Source organism: Eretmochelys imbricata, chromosome 4 (genome assembly GCF_965152235.1).
Source record: "Eretmochelys imbricata isolate rEreImb1 chromosome 4, rEreImb1.hap1, whole genome shotgun sequence".
Taxonomy (NCBI): domain Eukaryota; kingdom Metazoa; phylum Chordata; order Testudines; family Cheloniidae; genus Eretmochelys; species Eretmochelys imbricata.
This window is the reverse complement of record NC_135575.1, coordinates 72,477,316-72,495,071: the sequence shown is the minus strand read 5'-3', so window position 1 is coordinate 72,495,071 and position 17,756 is coordinate 72,477,316. Positions and strand designations below refer to the sequence as shown.

Here is a 17,756-nt window from a genome sequence, read left to right as displayed (position 1 = left end):
AGCAAAGAAGTGACCATGTCCTTAAAGACCATGCTCAGTTTAACTGCCCAAAGATTTAGTGGGTGCCATGCACTGCCTTGGGTAAAACTTGACAGATTGAGCCCATTTTGACCCATACTACATCAATAGTTTGACCCCTTGCCCTGCAAAAAAGAAGAAATTTAGAAACTGTTTGGAAAATGTTTTGGAGGATCTTACATCTCTTTAACCCAGGCGTGGGCAAACTTTTTGGCCTGAGGGCCACATCAGGGAACAGAAATCGTATGGCAGGCAATGAATGCTCACAAAATTGGGGTTGGGGTGCGGGAAAGGGTGAGGGCTCTGGTTGGGGGAGTGGGCTCTGGAACGTGGCTAGGGATGAGAGGTTTGGGGTGCAGGAGGATGCTCCCTGCTGGGATTGAGATGTTTGGAGAGCGGGAGGGGAACCAGGGCTGGGGCGTGTGGAGAGGCTCAGGGGCGCAGGCTCCGAGCAGCGTTTACCTCAAGTGGCTCCCGGAAGCAGTGGCATGTCCTTCTCCGGCTCCTACATGAGGAACAGCCCCCAACCCTCAGAGCAGGGCCATGCTGTGGCTTCCGGGAGCTGCATGGTGTGGCCCCCGACCCAGAACCCTGGCTGGAGCACCAGAGCAGGAGCTCGTGAGTCGGCTTACAACAGCTCCAGCCCACAGGCCATGGTTTACCCAACCCTCCTTTAACCCCTAACTCATATGATTCCAAATTAGGATCACTAACCATATCCCATACTCTCCTGAGGCACACCAAATATCAAAGGAATCTGACTAAGAATGCTGATTTTAGAGGACTTAGGGTATGTCTAGACTGCAATTAAACGCCCATGGCTTGCCCATGCCAACTGACTCAAGCTTGCAGAGCTCAAGCTAAGGGTCTTTTTAGCTGCAGTTTAAATGTTTGCACTTTGGCTGGAGCCCAGGCTCTAGGACCCTGTAAGGTGGGAAAGTCCCAGAGCTCAGGTGGCACCATAAGCCTGAACGTCTACACCACAATTAAAGAGCCCCTCATTGTGAGCCCAAGTCAGCTGGCAGAGGCCAGCCCTGGATGTCTATTTGCAGTATAGACCCCTTAGAAAGGTCAACATTTAAGGAGAAGTTGTGATGCAATCTTAACTAGAGTGGTGTAGCCTCAGAACTATAATTAACCCATGTTACTGTTTGTGAATACATAGTGTGTAACAAAGTTTTCTCTTCCTAGCACAGCTGGAAAATGACATGGCAATACTGTTTCTGAAAGACTAGTCAGTCCCAGAGCCTGCTTTACACTGGGAAACTGAACCAGCACTGAAAGCACTTTTCAACGGTGTGGCCTCATGACAGGAAAACAACTGTTTAAATGCTGGTATACAAAGAAAAAAGCTGTTCTCCATACCGTTGCAGAAAGTACACTCACACTTTCAGAAAGTCTCAGTCCCACTATCTGGAGTGATTGAAAATGGATTTGTCTAGTCTGCACTATCATCAAAACCATTTTCAGTACTTGTACAAGGGATTCACTACTGAAAATAATGGTTAAATTTTCTAGTGTAGACAAGGATATACTTATTCAGTTCAAGCAGTGTGGAACTGACCACTTCTGTCAGGTCTCTGCATTTTTAAAACAGTAGCACATCGGGGTTCCCATCTGCAGCCTGAAGAAGTTGCATAATGCCACTGCAACCTTCGATACTGGCTCAGTGCTGGATTTTCAACACCCCAGTGTTTGAGGGTTGTCAGATCTCTGATTTTGGTATAGCCCATTGTAAAGAGAGATGCATTGCAATATACGTAACTGGATCCAGGTCAGATTCCAAACATCCACACTCTTCGGGGGTTTTGGTCCGGACCCATTTTTATTTAAAAGTGAAACTTTTCTCTTATTGTGAAAATGTTAATGGGATAATAGAAAAAATCATGCTCTCCTAGTTTGTGCTGTTGCTAGGAACATTTAAAATTATTTAGAATTTAAGATTCATAGATGATAAAGATGTAAAAAGATTCCAATTAGGTTAGAGCATCTCAGTCCATCTTCCTGTCAACACATAACTAACTAGTCAACTGCTGGTGCTGGATCTTTTAAAATTAGTAATAAAATGGAGATACCACGTATTGGGTGGTTACCTGAAAATATTTCTATCAATCTCAGTCATGTTTCCAGGATAGGGAAAGGAGGTAATTCCTTATATATAACCTTGTACTATAATTTTAGTGTTTATTAAGCTGATATGGTAGAAATGAACTGTCAGAAACCAATAAGGAAACAAGTGAATTGATGCGGAAGACTATAATTGGACTCGTTCTGCTTGAAACATTTTATATTCTGTTACTGAAAGTAAATTAATAGTGGGGAAATGGATAGGTTACTGTTAAAAAAAGATAACATTTTCCATATCAACTGGTGACATATAGGCTATTTTGAGAAGCGAATCACAAGTGACTAATATACAGCAATACATTAAGAAACCACGCTTTCATATCACATGCTACAATTTCATATTTGAATCACTAAATTCAAGAAGCAGCTTAGCAAAATACATCTAGGTCCCAATCATCCCACGCACTAGCTGGCACACAGATGTCCAAAAAGGAATAACCTACAATAAGCCCAAGAAAGTTACACAAAAAGCGGGGTGTTATGCTGCCCCTGTGCCAGTACTATTTCAGTTTTGCACAGCACATGGGGAACTAGCATGGAAGAAGTGTGGTCACCCAAGGCTTAGGCTTGGTGAGGTCAAGGCAGGATAACATTGGTCCAGACAAATCTGCATACTGTTGTGGGCTGAGTGAAATGGCATTAAACCTGTTGACTGTAACCGACACTTTTCATTTAAGATAGCGGTAAGAAACACAACAGCACCTTTATAAAACAATAGCAGCCACACCCCAAAGACAGGCACACTTCCCAGAACAAACTCGTACATTTCACTGCCCAAAAACAAAGGCACATGTGAGATCGCTCAGGAATTCAAACTATACGGGAGAGCGGGTTGGCTGGGTATTGGTTTTAGTAGAGGTGTGCATGTCAGAGACAGAGAGAGAGTGTGTGTGTGAGTGAGAGAGAGAGAGTGTGAGCGAGAGAGAGAAGCAGAAAGAAAAACACCACAGAAACAGACACAGGCCCTGCGTATACTACAGGCACAACAGCTATGGCACTGTAGTGCCATAGTGTGGATACTTCCTATAGGTTTCAGAGTAGCCGCCGTGTTAGTCTGTATCCGCAAAAAGAACAGGAGGACTTGTGGCACCTTAGAGGCTAACAAATTTATCTGAGCATAAGCTTTCGTGAGCTACAGCTGAAGTGAGCTGTAGGTCACGAAAGCTTATGCTCAAATAAATTGGTTAGTCTCTAAGGTGCCACAAGTACTCCTTTTCTTTATACTTCCTATAGTGGCAGAAAGGGTTTTTTCAAAGCTATAGGAACTCTACCTCCATGAGCAATGGTAGCTAGATTGAGTAGGTTGACATAGCTGTGGTGCTGAGGGATGTGGATTTTTCACACCCCTGAGCACCGTCGCTATGTCGATCTAACTGTTAAGATTGGACCAGGCTACAGAGAAGGAGCAGAATGCCAGTGACAAGCACTCAGAGCACAGCCCTGAGAAAAATCTTACAGAGAGCTTTTGGGCCAAGGCTGATTGAAAGGAGGTTGGAACTGTGAGCAAAGAAGCTATCTCCTATTTGATTCCTCTAGTGTTCATAGAAAGAGGCCTCTGTACATTCGTTGTAAACAAACAGAATTGCATCACAGATACCTGTCTCACTCATCAATTTCTCCTCCTAACAGAAACAAACTCCAGGGCCCCGAGCTTTGGCCACTCGCTTGGGTCAAAGGGGGTAACAATATGTTTATCAACAAAATTTACGTAGATTTACAAAACATGACTCAAACAATGAGGTAGCTACTTCAGGCAACCTGCCTTTGATATATAACTATAAAAAAATGTGTACAGCTAGCAGCCCTCAAAAACCTTAGCAAATAGATATGCCTTGTAACAACTCTGGACTGTTTTGGACTGGGGCTGGAGAGAGGAGATAGGAGAGCTGTGACCCCCCATGGAGATGATCTATTCCTATTCCAAAGAGGATGGAGCTCAGCTGTTCTCAGTGGTACCAGATGACAGAACAAGGAGCAATGGTCTCAAGTTGCAGAGGGGGAGGTCTAGTTTGGATATTAGGAAACACTATTTTACTAGGACAGTGGTGAAGCTCTGGAATGAGTTACCTAGGAGGTGGTGGAATCTCCATCCTTGGAGGTTTTTAAGGCCTGGCTTGAAAAAGCCTTGGCTGGGATGATTTAGTTGGTGTTGGTCTTGCTTTGAGCAGGGGGTTGGACTAGATGACTCCTGAGGTCTCTTCAAACCCTAATCTTCTATGATTCTATCCCCCTCTCTTAAATCACACTTAGGTATACCAAAAAAAAGTTACATACATTTTTTGACATGAGCTTCAATATGGCTACAAGCAAATGGAGATAAATAGAAGGACATTGGGTGTGTATGGTCAGAAAGGTGGTCATGCTCTTATGTAGCAAAGAGAGAAGAGAAACAACACTGCAGGGACCTGGAAAGTGGGCCCTTAGGGAATGGGAGAGATTCAGGAGACAAAGCATTGGCCCCATCAGGGATTATGTATGCCATTGCCACAAATCACTGCCCCTTCCCCAGTGGAGCTCTGCCAGTGGCCACTGGTGCCCACTCATCTCATTCACCATTGGATTTACAATTTACCCTCCAGGGCATGGCCCCTGTAATGAGCAACATCAGCTCCCTCCATGGTTGTTGCAATCCGTTCAGACCACCACCTCAAGTGATTACCATTCTCCTGTTTTGGTTGTCACTCAAACCATCTATTCACTGGGTTTTGCAGTGGTTTCACCATCTCTGTGTACTTATCTGGACACACTGTGTCCTGAGACTTTTCTTCTTGTTCCTGGCTGCTCACATGACTATGTTTAGCCTATTCTAGGGAACAATAGACAAAATGCTGCTAATTTATTTGTGCATTTGAATGTGAAATTTTTGTCTAATATAATCTTCAGTGCACAGTGGGAGGATTAAGACTGTAGGACACAATAAGAAAAGGCAGAATTAAAATATAGGTGCAAATAACTGTCAGCACAAAACTGTGGCTGAAAATGTTATGCTGTCTTTCAAAATCAGGCCGAAATTTCCATGGACTTCAAAGGGAGCTTCAAAGGAGCTCAGCACCGCCAACCCCCCCTCCCCCCGCCCTTCTTATGAAGGGGCCCAGATCTGGATTTAGATGCATAACTTCAAGCATATAGATTTGAATTATTTTGGCCAGAGAGGGCACAGGGAAACTGCCCATAGACACTCCACATATTTTACTTTTAATTATTTCACATGCAGAAACTTGACAGCAGAGAATTTTGGAACCTTGGCTCAATTCCAGCCTGTTTTGAATACTCACTGTAACATTTATTTAGAAAGCAGGCCAAACCAGCAACACTTTTCATGCTTTGATTACAGTGTGCACATTGGATGGGATTTTTTCCACTCCTCCGTCCCACTGTTCTGACAGAGTAAACAAGGGCAACAGGCTGGTGGTTGTTACAGTCCCAAGGATGTGTTCTCTTTTGCCATCAGCGTGGCTCAGTTTCACAGAAATCCAAATGAACATTAATTTGATTCTCCTTTTATAACCAAAGCCTTACAAAAGTCTGTTCTGGCTTCTGGCACATAGCAAATTCCCATCCATGTAAAGTATTTTCAATTACTTTAAAATGCAGAATTATGGTAAGCATGGATCCCAAGCTTTGAAGCTGTAGCTGCACATAAAGAACAAATGTTTTTAGTTTGGTCTTGTCATGCATACTATAAGGTTTTAAAACCCCTGTCATAAATATAAAGGGAAGGGTAACCACCTTTCTGTATACAGTGCTACAAAATCCCTCCTGGCCCGAGGCAAAACCCTTTCACCTGTAAAGGGTTAAGAAGCTAAGGTAACCCCACTGGCACCTGACCCAAAATGGCCAATGAGGGGACAAGATTCTTTCAAATCTGGAGGGGCAGGGGGAACAAAGGGTTTGGTCTGTCTGTGTGATGCTTTTGCCAGGAACAGATCATGAATGCAGCCTTACAACTCCTGTAAAGTTAGTAAGTAATCTATAAGTAATCTAGCTAGAAAATGCATTAGATTTTCTTTTGTTTAATGGCTGGTAAAATAAGCTGTGCTGGATGGAATGTATATTCCTGTTTTTGTGTCTTTTGTAACTTAAGGTTTTGCCTAGAGGGATTCTCTGTGTTTTGAATCTGATAACCCTGTAAGGTATTTACCATCCTGATCTTACAGAGGTGATTCTTTTTCTTTAATTAAAATTATTCTTTTAAGAACCTGATTGATTTTTCATTGTTCTTAAGATCCAAGGGTTTGGGTCTGTGTTCACCTGTACAAATTGGTGAGGATTCTTATCAAGACTTCACTAGGAAAGGGGGTATAGGGCTTGGGGGGATATTTTGGGGGAAGATGTCTCCAAGTGGTCTCTTTCCCTGTTCTTTGCTTAAAACGCTTGGTGGTGGCAGCATACTCTTCAAGGACAAGGCAAAATTTGTACCTTGGGGAAGTTTTTAACCCAAGCTGGTAAGAATAAGCTTAGGGGGTCTTTCATGTGGGTTCCCACATCTGTACCCTAGAGTTCAGAGTGGGGAAGGAACCTTGACAACCCCCAAATTCCTCCCAGTAGTGCTAATTAAATGCACTTGGATTAATGAAGGACTGCCTATGCAGAGTCTTGACTAAGGGATGATACCCTCAAAATGAAACAAAGGTAACAAAGTTCATCTACTTCCCCCAGGAAAGTATCTTAAGAAAAGGGCAAGAGACTGATTAAAAATCAATCTTACCCATAGATCAGCTAGGATGAAAGTTGGTATGTACAATACATATTTCCCAGCATGTTTGATCCTTTTATCAGAGATTCAACAACAAAGAGGGAGCCATTCACCTAAAAGCTGGGATCATATCACCCAGGACTGTCATTTCTGCAAGGCATGCAATTAAAATGCATTTTCACCTAATAAAAACCAGAACCATTTTTTTGAGTTTCTAATCAAGCCCACTCCACTTGTGCAAATTATCAGCTTATTTAGGTTTTCATATTGGCATTCATCACCATAAGTATCTGAGGACCCAATCAGTAAAGATATTTAGGCACCTAACTTCCATTGTTTTCAATGGGAAGGAGACTAAATATCTTTGAAGATCTGGGCTTGAGTGCCTCCTGGCTGCTATAATTGAGATTATGTCATATCCATTGTGAAACATTTTTCCAAGGAATGGGCAGGCACGTTTGATTTCAGTTTAAAAAAAATCCAGCCCTTTCTGAAATTCTGGTAATCTAGGCAATATAAATTGTAACCCCGCCCCATACAGTTATTATAAAGGTTGTGTTTTGAACTGATAGTCATGAAAATGAAGAAATTAATATAGCATTGACTGGAGCCAAAGCTAGAGAAGAATGACACATGAATTTCCCTACTCAACACAGCCCATGGATCTTAGTCTGAAACACTCTAGTTATTGCAGTCCTGGGTCTCTCTTAAGCAGTGACTGACAAACATGCCAAATATATGTGATGTGAACAAACATCCACTAGGGACTGAGAGGAGGCTAATCTCAGTCGTATTTGTGATTTATCCAAAATCAACCTTGGTCTCCAGTTGTTGAAAGGCTAGTGCACTAAGCATCCCCTGCCATCAACAAACCATAACTTGTTTTTATATACAAAATCAATTAATATCTGAATAAAAAGAAAAGAAGCTCCTCTGACTGATTTACAGACATTTATGTGACATCCCTTCATAAATTATTTGTCTGAAGTAAAGTTCTGTGCTTTGGCCAACAGGGACAACATGTATAGGATACTAGCCAGGTTGGTAGGCCAAAAAGCTACAAAACAAGGTAAATAAATCAGTACACACTCCCTCTCTCCAACAGAGTGCACGTGCATCACCAGTTTGTTTAGATTAGGCTGACAGTAAGTCTCTGGGCATTTTTAAATGTTTTGCATATGCATCTGCAGCAATCATTTGGAAAAAGAAATAGATAAAAAGCATCTGGAAAATAAAGCCTTCCAGATGCAACCATGGTCAAGATGCAGGAGGTCATGGTTTTGGCTACTGCACCAACCCTACGTGTCTTTTTCCTTAATGTAAATTTCTTGGTCTATACTTTACTTAGCCTTGAGTAACTCACAAATAAAGTAACTCTCACACTAAGAATAATGGATGTTTTAGTTCACCAGCAATTAAAAAAACAAAACAACAACAAACAAAAATAAAAAAAACACAAACCAATGCCACATTTCATTTGGGTCAAACCAAAAATGAGATTTTTTGGAATTCTCAGAGTATCAAAAAGTAAAAAAGTTTAATTTTGGGTTGAATGAAACATTTTGTTCAACCCAAAACAAAACATTTTATTTCAACTTTAACTATTTTTTAAAGGTTTTTGTCTGTTTTTTTGGGGGGTGGTGGTGGTGAGGGGGTTTTCAATAAAATTGAAGGAAATTTCAAAAAATTATCGCAAACCAAAATCTCAAAATGGTTTGACATTTTTGGACTTTTTTTTTACGTGAACAATTTGGCAAAACCAACACAAATTCACAACACATTTCAGTGTAATTGAATCTGCATTTTTTGCCAAAAAAAGTTTGCCAAAAATTTTTTTGCACAGCATTACTCACACAAATATTTGGTTTATAATTGTGACTCGGGCACAGCTTGGCATTCAAAGTTCAAATGCATGTGTAAGGATGGGTGGTTAGAACCTACGTCTGCAGAGCCTGTGACAGCTGACAGTCCTACAGGGACACCAAGAAACCATGCAGAGGCACAGCCAGAGAGCACTGTGGAGAATAAGCGCCGCAGGAAGTATCGCCCAAAATGACTCATAATGACAGTACCCTGCAGCCCTCTGATTGGCCAACCACCCTATTTAACCCTGGAGAGTGCCCCAAGAGATTGCCTGGACAACAAAACGGACTTTGGGCCTGCTGCAACTCCAGACTGGTCTCTAGCCTGATCCTGAGCCTGACTCTTGCCTCCTGATTCTAGCCTAATATTATCCCTGATCTCCAGTCTCCAACACTGCCTTGACTTTGACCCAACTTTTGCTTACTCAGCCTGGTTTACAGTGATTCCTCTGACCCCTGCTCAAATACCACTGTCCCTGATATGTGGACCCCAGCATAGCTGCGACCACTAGGCCAGACCGCCTATGCCCCAGTCCCTTACAGTATGGATATATGGTGGTTGTATTTAGTCATTTTATTTTAAGAATGCAAAGATGATATTTTCTGTGGTAACTCATGTGCACATTTCATTAAATTTAAAATTTCCTTTTAAAAAAACAACGATATTTCACAGGACAACCAAGGAGAATCAAAGAATCATAGAATATCAGGGTTGGAAGGGACCTCAGGAGGTCATCTAGTCCAACCCCCTGCTCAAAGCAGGACCAATCCCCAATTAAATCATCCCAGCCAGGGCTTTGTCAAGCCTGACCTTAAAAACTTCTAAGGAAGGAGATTCCACCACCTCCTTAGGTAACACATTCCAGTGTTTCACCACCCTCCTAGTGAAAAAGTTTTTCCTAATATCCAACCTAAATCTCCCCCACTGCAACTTGAGACCATTACTCCTTTTTCTGTCATTTGCTACCACTGAGAACAGTCTAGAGCCATCCTCTTTGGAACCCCCTTTCAGGTAGTTGAAAGCAGCTATCAAATCCCCCCTTATTCTTCTCTTCCGTAGACTAAACATCCTCAGTTCCCTCAGCCTCTCCTCATAACTCATGTGTTTCTGGCCCCTAATCATTTTTGTTGCCCTCCGCTGGATTCTTTCCAATTTTTCCACATCCTTCTAGTAGTGTGGGGCCCAAAACTGGACACAGTACTCCAGATGAGGCCTCACCAGTGTCGAATAGAGGGGAATGATCACGTCCCTCGATCTCCTGGCAATGCCCCTACTTATACATCCCAAAATGCCATTGGCCTTCTTGGCAACAAGGGCACACTGTTGACTCATATCCAGCTTCTCGTTCACTGTAACCCCTAGGTCCTTTTCTGCAGAACTGCTGGCGAGCCATTTGGTCCCTAGTCTGTAGCGGTGCATTGAATTCTTCCGTCCTAAGTGCAGGACTCTGCACTTGACCTTGTTGAACCTCATCAGATTTCTTTTGGCCCAATCCTCTAATTTGTCTAGGGCCCTCTGTATCCTATCCCTACCCTCCAGTGTATCTACCTCTCCTCCCAGTTTAGTGTCATCTGCAAACTTGCTGAGGGTGCAATCCTCACCATCCTCCAGATCATTTATGAAGATATTGAACAAAACCGGCCCCAGGACCAACCCTTGGGGCACTCCACTTGATACCGGCTGCCAACTAGACATGGAGCCATTGATCACTACGCTTTGAGCCCGACAATCTAGCCAGCTTTCTATCCACCTTATAGTCCAGTATAGTACAGAATCTGCTCATATCCTTGACAGCCATATAGGACTTAGATTCCCAGAGAGCTACATGTGGCGCTAAAGATGAAGAACACAGGGAGGACAATAGGGCAGGAAGCTTTTAACAATAGGAAGCAGTATGGTCTACTGGGAAAGTCATTTGGTGAGGAGTCCTTGGTTCTAATCCTGGTTCTGCCACTGAGTTGCTGTGTGACCATGGGACAGTTACTTCACTTCTCCATAATTCTGTTTCCCCTCCCACCCTTTGTCTTGTCTATTCAGATTGTAAGATCTTTGGGAAAGGAGCTCTCTCTCTGTGTAGTGCAGTGCCTAGCCCAATGGGGTTCCAATCTCCGCTGAGGCCTCTAGGTGTTACTGTAATACAAAACAACAAGAAGAACTGGGTTCATTAGTTTAGCAGAATGATGAATTGTCATTTTCACAAAGGGTTCCCATAGAACTTCTCTCCCTTGGACCTGTGACAAATCCTATTACAAACTGGAAAACTAAAAAACAAAAACAGCCAAACCTGACATTTGCTGAAATTCAGTTCATTTCAACTGCAGAAAACTTTCACTTCAGATGTATTTTCATGAGCCCCAGAGATAAGTTTGGCAGGGATGAATGAACATTACGGAGATGAGATGAGCTCCCTCAGAGGAAGAGAAACCACCTTAACCTTTACCCTCAATTTGGTGGTGGAATTTTTAAGCAAGGGGCTCTCAGAAGCCCCATCCAACACATGAATGTTTTGGCATAAACCACACTGACTGTAAACTCAGTTTGAGGAAACTGTGATAGACATAATTCACAAAACCAGGAAAATAAATGCCAGATTTATATAGGACAGCAATAAATTGTGTTCTAAAATGGGGGATGTCCTTGGTAATGACGGACCGAGTGAGAGTTATATGGTGACAACATGTACATGGGTGGCTGTCCCTTATGATGCTCACTATCATCACTGACAGATGCAGGGAACCTGGAGATCAGTAAAACATTTGGCATATCAGTAGTTACTCAGGCAAAGTTCAATGTACAGAATAAGTCTGGAAGAGCAGACCAGCTGCTTTAGCTCAAGTAAAGGCAAAAACATTGCACTGTTCTCCCTGCATTGTTCCTTATCCCAAGAACTCTTTGATTTAACGCTTTGAAGAGCATAGAAACAGCAATTAAATTTAGCATCAGCAATGATGAAAAATACAGCTTATGTTACTTTTACAAAAGTGTTCCAAAGTGATGTTTTCTTTTCTCTTTAAAAAGGTTTAGTTAACTTGGTACTTGCTGTTCCTATTTAAGTCTAGTCCTTTTAAAAACTCTGCATCATGATATTTTCCTCTGTTAGTGACCTAGGCAACACTATTGAAGAATGCAACTGCTTGAAGGAAAGAATTAGATATGTCCTACAGTCAAGATCCTTTTAAACTGATATATTCATATCTGAAAATGCATGTTTATTCTACTTTGAAAGGGATGCTGTCATTGTCTGATGACTAATTCCATGCTTTCTTTCTAGTGGTTTACACTTTGCATTTATAGAATCACTCTGTGAGCCAAAATTTTGCTGTCAGTGACACCCATCCAAACTTAACTGACTTGCATGGGTGCAAATCAGAGAAAAACCTGGGTTTGTATCAAACTTTTGCTGTGATGGCTGATGAAACTTAGGTTCCAGCCTCCATATATTTCTGTCAGCAAACCAAATGGGCACAATTCTGGATTCTGTCACATGTGTAGTTCCCCTTGAAGTTAATAGGGGTTACCTTCCGCATAGCTGAAGGCTGAGCTGGACCAATAAATCTACTAATATGTAGAGTTCTTTAGAATAGGAAAAACGGAAACCCCCAAGAACAAGGATTGAGCAATAGGATATTGGCCAAATTCCAACTCAGAAATAAACAATATTCAGCCCCCATAATGCCTCTCTGAAATGTTAATTGACTATAGCATTCTTCACTTCCTCTCTAAATGTTACTATATGGTGGTAAAAACGACTGTGTTCCATCCCAAACGTGGCTGCATTTGATGGATGGGTAAAGTGATCCCTATGTCCCTTACTAACCTCACTAGGTGAAAGTGTTAAGTGACTGCAAGTGACTTGACCACCCTGGCAGTACTAAGTATTTTATCCAATTGACATTTTTTCCTCAGTAAAATTATGCAAATAAATATTTAATGATGAACTAGTACTAGCTGGTCCAACCAGTGGCCTGAGGGAAGGGGAGCCAAGTTGGGAGGAGGGGAAGTGTGAAATGGGAGCCAGGCTGTGGGAGTGTAGAACAGGGAGAAGAGCTGGGACTGTGTGAAGTGGGGAGTCGAGCTGAGGGAGGGGAGAGTGTGGAAAGGACTGGGACTGCAATAGAGAATAGAGAGCAGAACTGGCGGAGTGCTAGGGGCTCCCTTGAGGGCTCTGGGATGGTCAGGCTGCTGGTGGGAGAAAAAATATGAAAACATTATTGTTCAACTGCTGTTGAAAACAGTTTGATTTTTGTTACTTCAAGCATTGTCCTTGCTTAATACCTTTGTAAAAAAATAAAAAGTGAAATAATTTCTACCATACAGAATTCCAACACATGGTAGATCATAGAATTGTAGAAGATTAGGGTTAAAAGAGACCTGAGGAGGTCATCTAGTCCAACCCCCTGCTCAAAGCAGGACAAACCCCAACTAAATCGCAGTGCTTCTCACTCAGATTTGTCCCAGGGGTCGACCAGGCCAAGCTTGCCTTCATCATATATTTCAGTTCTTCCAGTGCCACTGACTGTGCAGGGGAACCAGTACCACATAGCCCCCTGCAACCCAACTCCTCATGGAAAGCCCCAGCATACAAGCTGCAGCCTCCATCCATATAACTGCCTCACCTGGGGCTGAAGACTAGGGAAGTGCTGAGGCCTCCAGTCCCCTCCCCTCCCAGCCCACAGCACCAGGACTCCAGCAGGGCTCACCTTTTGGGCAGGGATATGGGCACTCCAACCCATCACCCCCAGTGAGGGTGGCGGGTCCCTGGCCATGGGCTGCCTGCACTATTGTGCCAGGCATTGTCAGGAGGGGAGGCAGCAGCTGCTGGGTCTGTGCAGCCTGAGAGCCAGTTGGGTGTGGGGAGAGGTTGGATTCCCTGTCCTCTCACCTCATGGCTCCCTGTTCCTGCCTTCCTATGGTCAGTGCAACTGGCACCCCATCCCTTCCTGTAGGCAGTGTGGGAGGGGGGGGGATTTTACTTCTGCACAGACAGTGCACTAACCACAGTGAAGTCCTGGCCAGTTTCCTCCCTGAGTCAGAAGGGGTAGGGACATGTGTACCATTTGAAATATTCCTGGGGGCACCCCTATCTTGATAAGGTGAGCTAGTCTCCTATTTAATTTTATTACTTCTTAACCCTACACAGAAATGCTAAATGCTAATAAATCCTAAAAAAATAATCTTATTCTAGAATCTGGAATGATATTTCTGTATGTGGCCCACGAAGGTAGTATTTGTACGTGGCCCACAAAACTAACATCTGGCCCACAGCATTGAAAAGTTCAGACCATCCTGAACTATTATATCCAGAGCTGTTCTTCATTTTATCTGAACGTCAGACACTTGTGAAGTAGACCCAGAAATCTAGTCAATTGGTTTTTGTTGTTTCTCACAGTTCTGGACAGTCAGACTATTAACCTATATACTGGCAGCAAACTAGCTCATCAAAACCATCCAACTAGAAACCATATTGAACAAACCAGTTCAGATGCTGCTGCCAAACCCACAGCCTCTGGGGGCTCCCTAACTCATGGGAATCCCATCCCATTGTCATTTCAACCCAGTGTGTTATTTATTGCTCATATTTCCATGCCACGTAATTCATTCCTAAATTCATAGTTAATATGGCTAGAAGTGACCACTGTGATCATGTTGTCTGACCTCCTGCATAACACAGGTCATAGGACTTCCATGAATTAATTCCCGTTTGAGCTAGAGCAAACAGGAATTGGGGAGTGAAATAAGAGTTGCTGTATGCTGACGTCAGACTCATGAGAGATCAGGATGTCTCCTTTGACACTTTGACCTTATTTGGGCTACTTCATTTCACATGTTTCTCTTGCCTTCTGTTTTACAGGAAACTTCCATCCTTTTGTCTGTAACCAATGTTTAATTTGTGCCAGGGCTTGACAGGGCTGAGCCCTGGCACCTCTAGGCTTGGCAGTTCATAGCCCCAGCACCTCTGGGCTTACTGCCCCAGTTATGAATGTAAAGAAAAATTTCTTGAGCCCCAGCATGTAATAACTTGAGCCCCAGCACCTCTCATTACAAATTAAGCACTGTCCGTAACCCTACCCAAAAACAAACACACACACCCCGCCAAATCTAGACACATTACTTATTCTCTAGACCATATTTGTACCCAGTTGGCACAGCAAATCCATTTAGGGGAAATGGAGAGAAGGCTGCATGCTCGACTGTGGCTGTGAAATGGGGGCCCCTACGCAAAGGAGTTGAGGGGGGCTACATGCTTTGCTTGAATCTTGGATAGAGCAGGTCCAAAACAAGTAAGTATATTTCATGAACATTTTTTTTAAATAAACGCATTTTTTTCCTCATTTTATTCAACATTTTCCATCATATTTTGGCTAGATAAAGTCCAAAAAATTTTTGAACATTTTTCAAAAATTTTCAATTTTTTTGTTTCAGTGGGGGAAAAAAGTCACTTTCATTTTTTTATATTCCCTATTCACTATTTTTTTTCCCTAGTGGAAAATAAGTTAAAAAGAAATGAGAGAAAGTAGGATTTTGCCCACCAAAATGAAACAAAAAATTCCTTTTTTTCCCATTTTCAATTTTTAAAAATCGAACACTAAGACCTTCAACAACAATGGAAATAAATTTGTGAAAATTTCAATTTAATCAAAAAATAATTTTTTGATGAAAAAATGCCAAAATAATCCAGCCAGTTCTGAATCTGAATTAATAATATTTTTTCATTACATTCAAATGGAGAGCATCAAAGAAATATTACAAATATACAATATATACCACTGTAATCAGAACACCAAGAAGTATCACTTTTAAAAGTACTCCATAAGAATTCCAGCTCATCTGGGTGGCAAGTTATTTAGGTTATATTACAGATTCTGACACAAGACTAAGCAGTTCAAAAATTCCCTTTTCTTTTTTTCAGGTCTTTGACTACCATTGTCACAGGAAGCCACTACAGAGGCAGAATAGGGTGAACTATCATGTGAAGACCATACACACAAACATGAGCTGTGAATATCTGATCCTCAAGTACACTAGGAAAGTGGCAAAGAAATACCAGCAATAAAAAAACAAGAGCGAGGGGAAGGCATTGAAAGTAACCGTAAAGTTTGCTGCAAGAATGCTTTCTCTCTTAATAAAACAGTTGGTAAGAAAGGTAGCTAATGTAAAGTATTTAAAAAACAATCAAGGATCCAACCCTACTCCCACTGATGTATGTAGTAGTAAAAATCTATCTTAAAGCTGAAATCCCATTACTTTAGACCTTGTCTTATACTGGACTCTCCAATATTGATAAAGATATTGCTCATTTCCATCTACAGAATGTATTCCACACTTTGACTAGTTCATTTTCAGCAATGCGTAACATATCATTTGTAATCCCATTTAATAGATTGGGAAATGGAGACAGAGAAATTAAATGACTTGCTCAAGATGCATGTCAGAGTTGAAAATACAAGTGCCCAATCTCGACTCCATGTTCAGCACCCAGACGACCACACTATAGTGTCTTACCAAGGAAACAGTGTCTTCCTTTCAGAATCAATGGATATCAATAGCAGGGCGATAGAAAGGAGTACAGGCCAGGATTGGACTGCTGATCATCCAGGCTTTTTCCCTTTTGCAGGCTGCAGAGCTGACTGGCTTCTGCTCCTCCTACGTCCCTGGAACTGACTGGCAGTCAATTAATTTTGCTCAGTCTAGTCTCATCTATACTACTAACTGGCTCTGTCTATGGAGACCAATGCAAGCAGCCAACAACCATGCACTGGAGTGAGTGGAGGGTGAGAGCTGAGAAAAAAGTGAATAAAGTGAAGAAAAGGGATAGGAGAAAGGGTCTAATTGTTTTGGTGTTAGCCTGGAACTTGGGAGACCTGGGTTCAGTTCCTCCCTCCACCACCAACTTGCTGTTTGACCTTGGCCAAGTCATTCAGCCCCTTTAGTGCCTGAGTTCTCCATCTGTAAAATGGGAGATATCCTCACAAGGGTGTTGTGAGTATAAATACATTAGAGACCAGGAGGTGCTCATGTACTACAGTAATGGGCACCATAGAAAGATAGAGATGATAAAGGAGAAGTGAAGGAGAAACAGAGGTGGCAAGAAGGGATAGGACAATAAATTAGAAATTTGGGGAATACAGAAAAATGGAAATTGAGAGACTGAAAGAACTTGGGGGAAAGAAAGGAGAGAAAAAAACACGAAAGAGTGGCAGAGTAGATAGAAGATGACGGGACGAAGAATACTGTTAAACAAGACAAAGGGGAAGCAGACACTGAAAAAGACTAAGGAAGGATATGATAACATACAGTAGCAGGAAAGAAGATATTTGGTAGGAAAAGAGAAAAATGAAACTAAAAGTTAAAGAGACAGAACAAGTTGATTTTTGAATTATGTAATAGATCTTTTAACATCACCAAATGTTAAAATTAAAATTACGTTTTGTTTATATTGCAGACAAATTCATTAATATCTTTGAGTAACTGACAGAATTTTTCCAAAAGTGCCTTGGAGTAAAATAACAGAAGTTCCTACAGTACCAAATCTATAGCCCAGCAAGTTATCTTGATATTGTGGACATGTTTAGAAAGCCCTTAAACAAAGTTATAAATAAGCCTTGGATCCAGCTATTCTCATTTTTTGTTCTTTATCATTTCTCTTTGTTCTCCAACAATGGAATGAGAATCTTGTGCCAATGGAAAGACAAACTGAACTACTCTGGGCTTTTGGCATGCTCCAGAACAATATTTTAGCCTTGAGGGGAGACAAAAGGGAGGGAAAATATGTGGAGCTGATGTAGTCTGTGGTGTTTTTCCTGTTTTTTTAAACACGGTTCTTACAAATCCCCAGCACCACGTCCTCTCTCTCCCCTCTCCCCTGAAAAAAAAGATAACCAAATATCAGTAGGCCATTGTGCCCCTTCATTTTCCATCTCTGCAGCTTTGTTCCATAAGCAGAATACAGCATATTTCTGATCAGTGTCTTCTTCCCTGACACTCCTCCATCTAGTGAAATCACTAGAGTCAGAGGCCAAGTATCACCTTATGAAAGTGACTGCAAGACCTT

The 17,756-nt window shown here is 42.0% G+C and overlaps 1 protein-coding gene across 2 annotated transcripts in view; it reads right to left on the bottom strand.

Moving 5' to 3' along the window:
• Positions 1–17,756, bottom strand: part of PALLD (palladin, cytoskeletal associated protein) — a 340,473-nt gene that overhangs the window by 43,573 nt on the left and 279,144 nt on the right. The window lies entirely within an intron of this gene.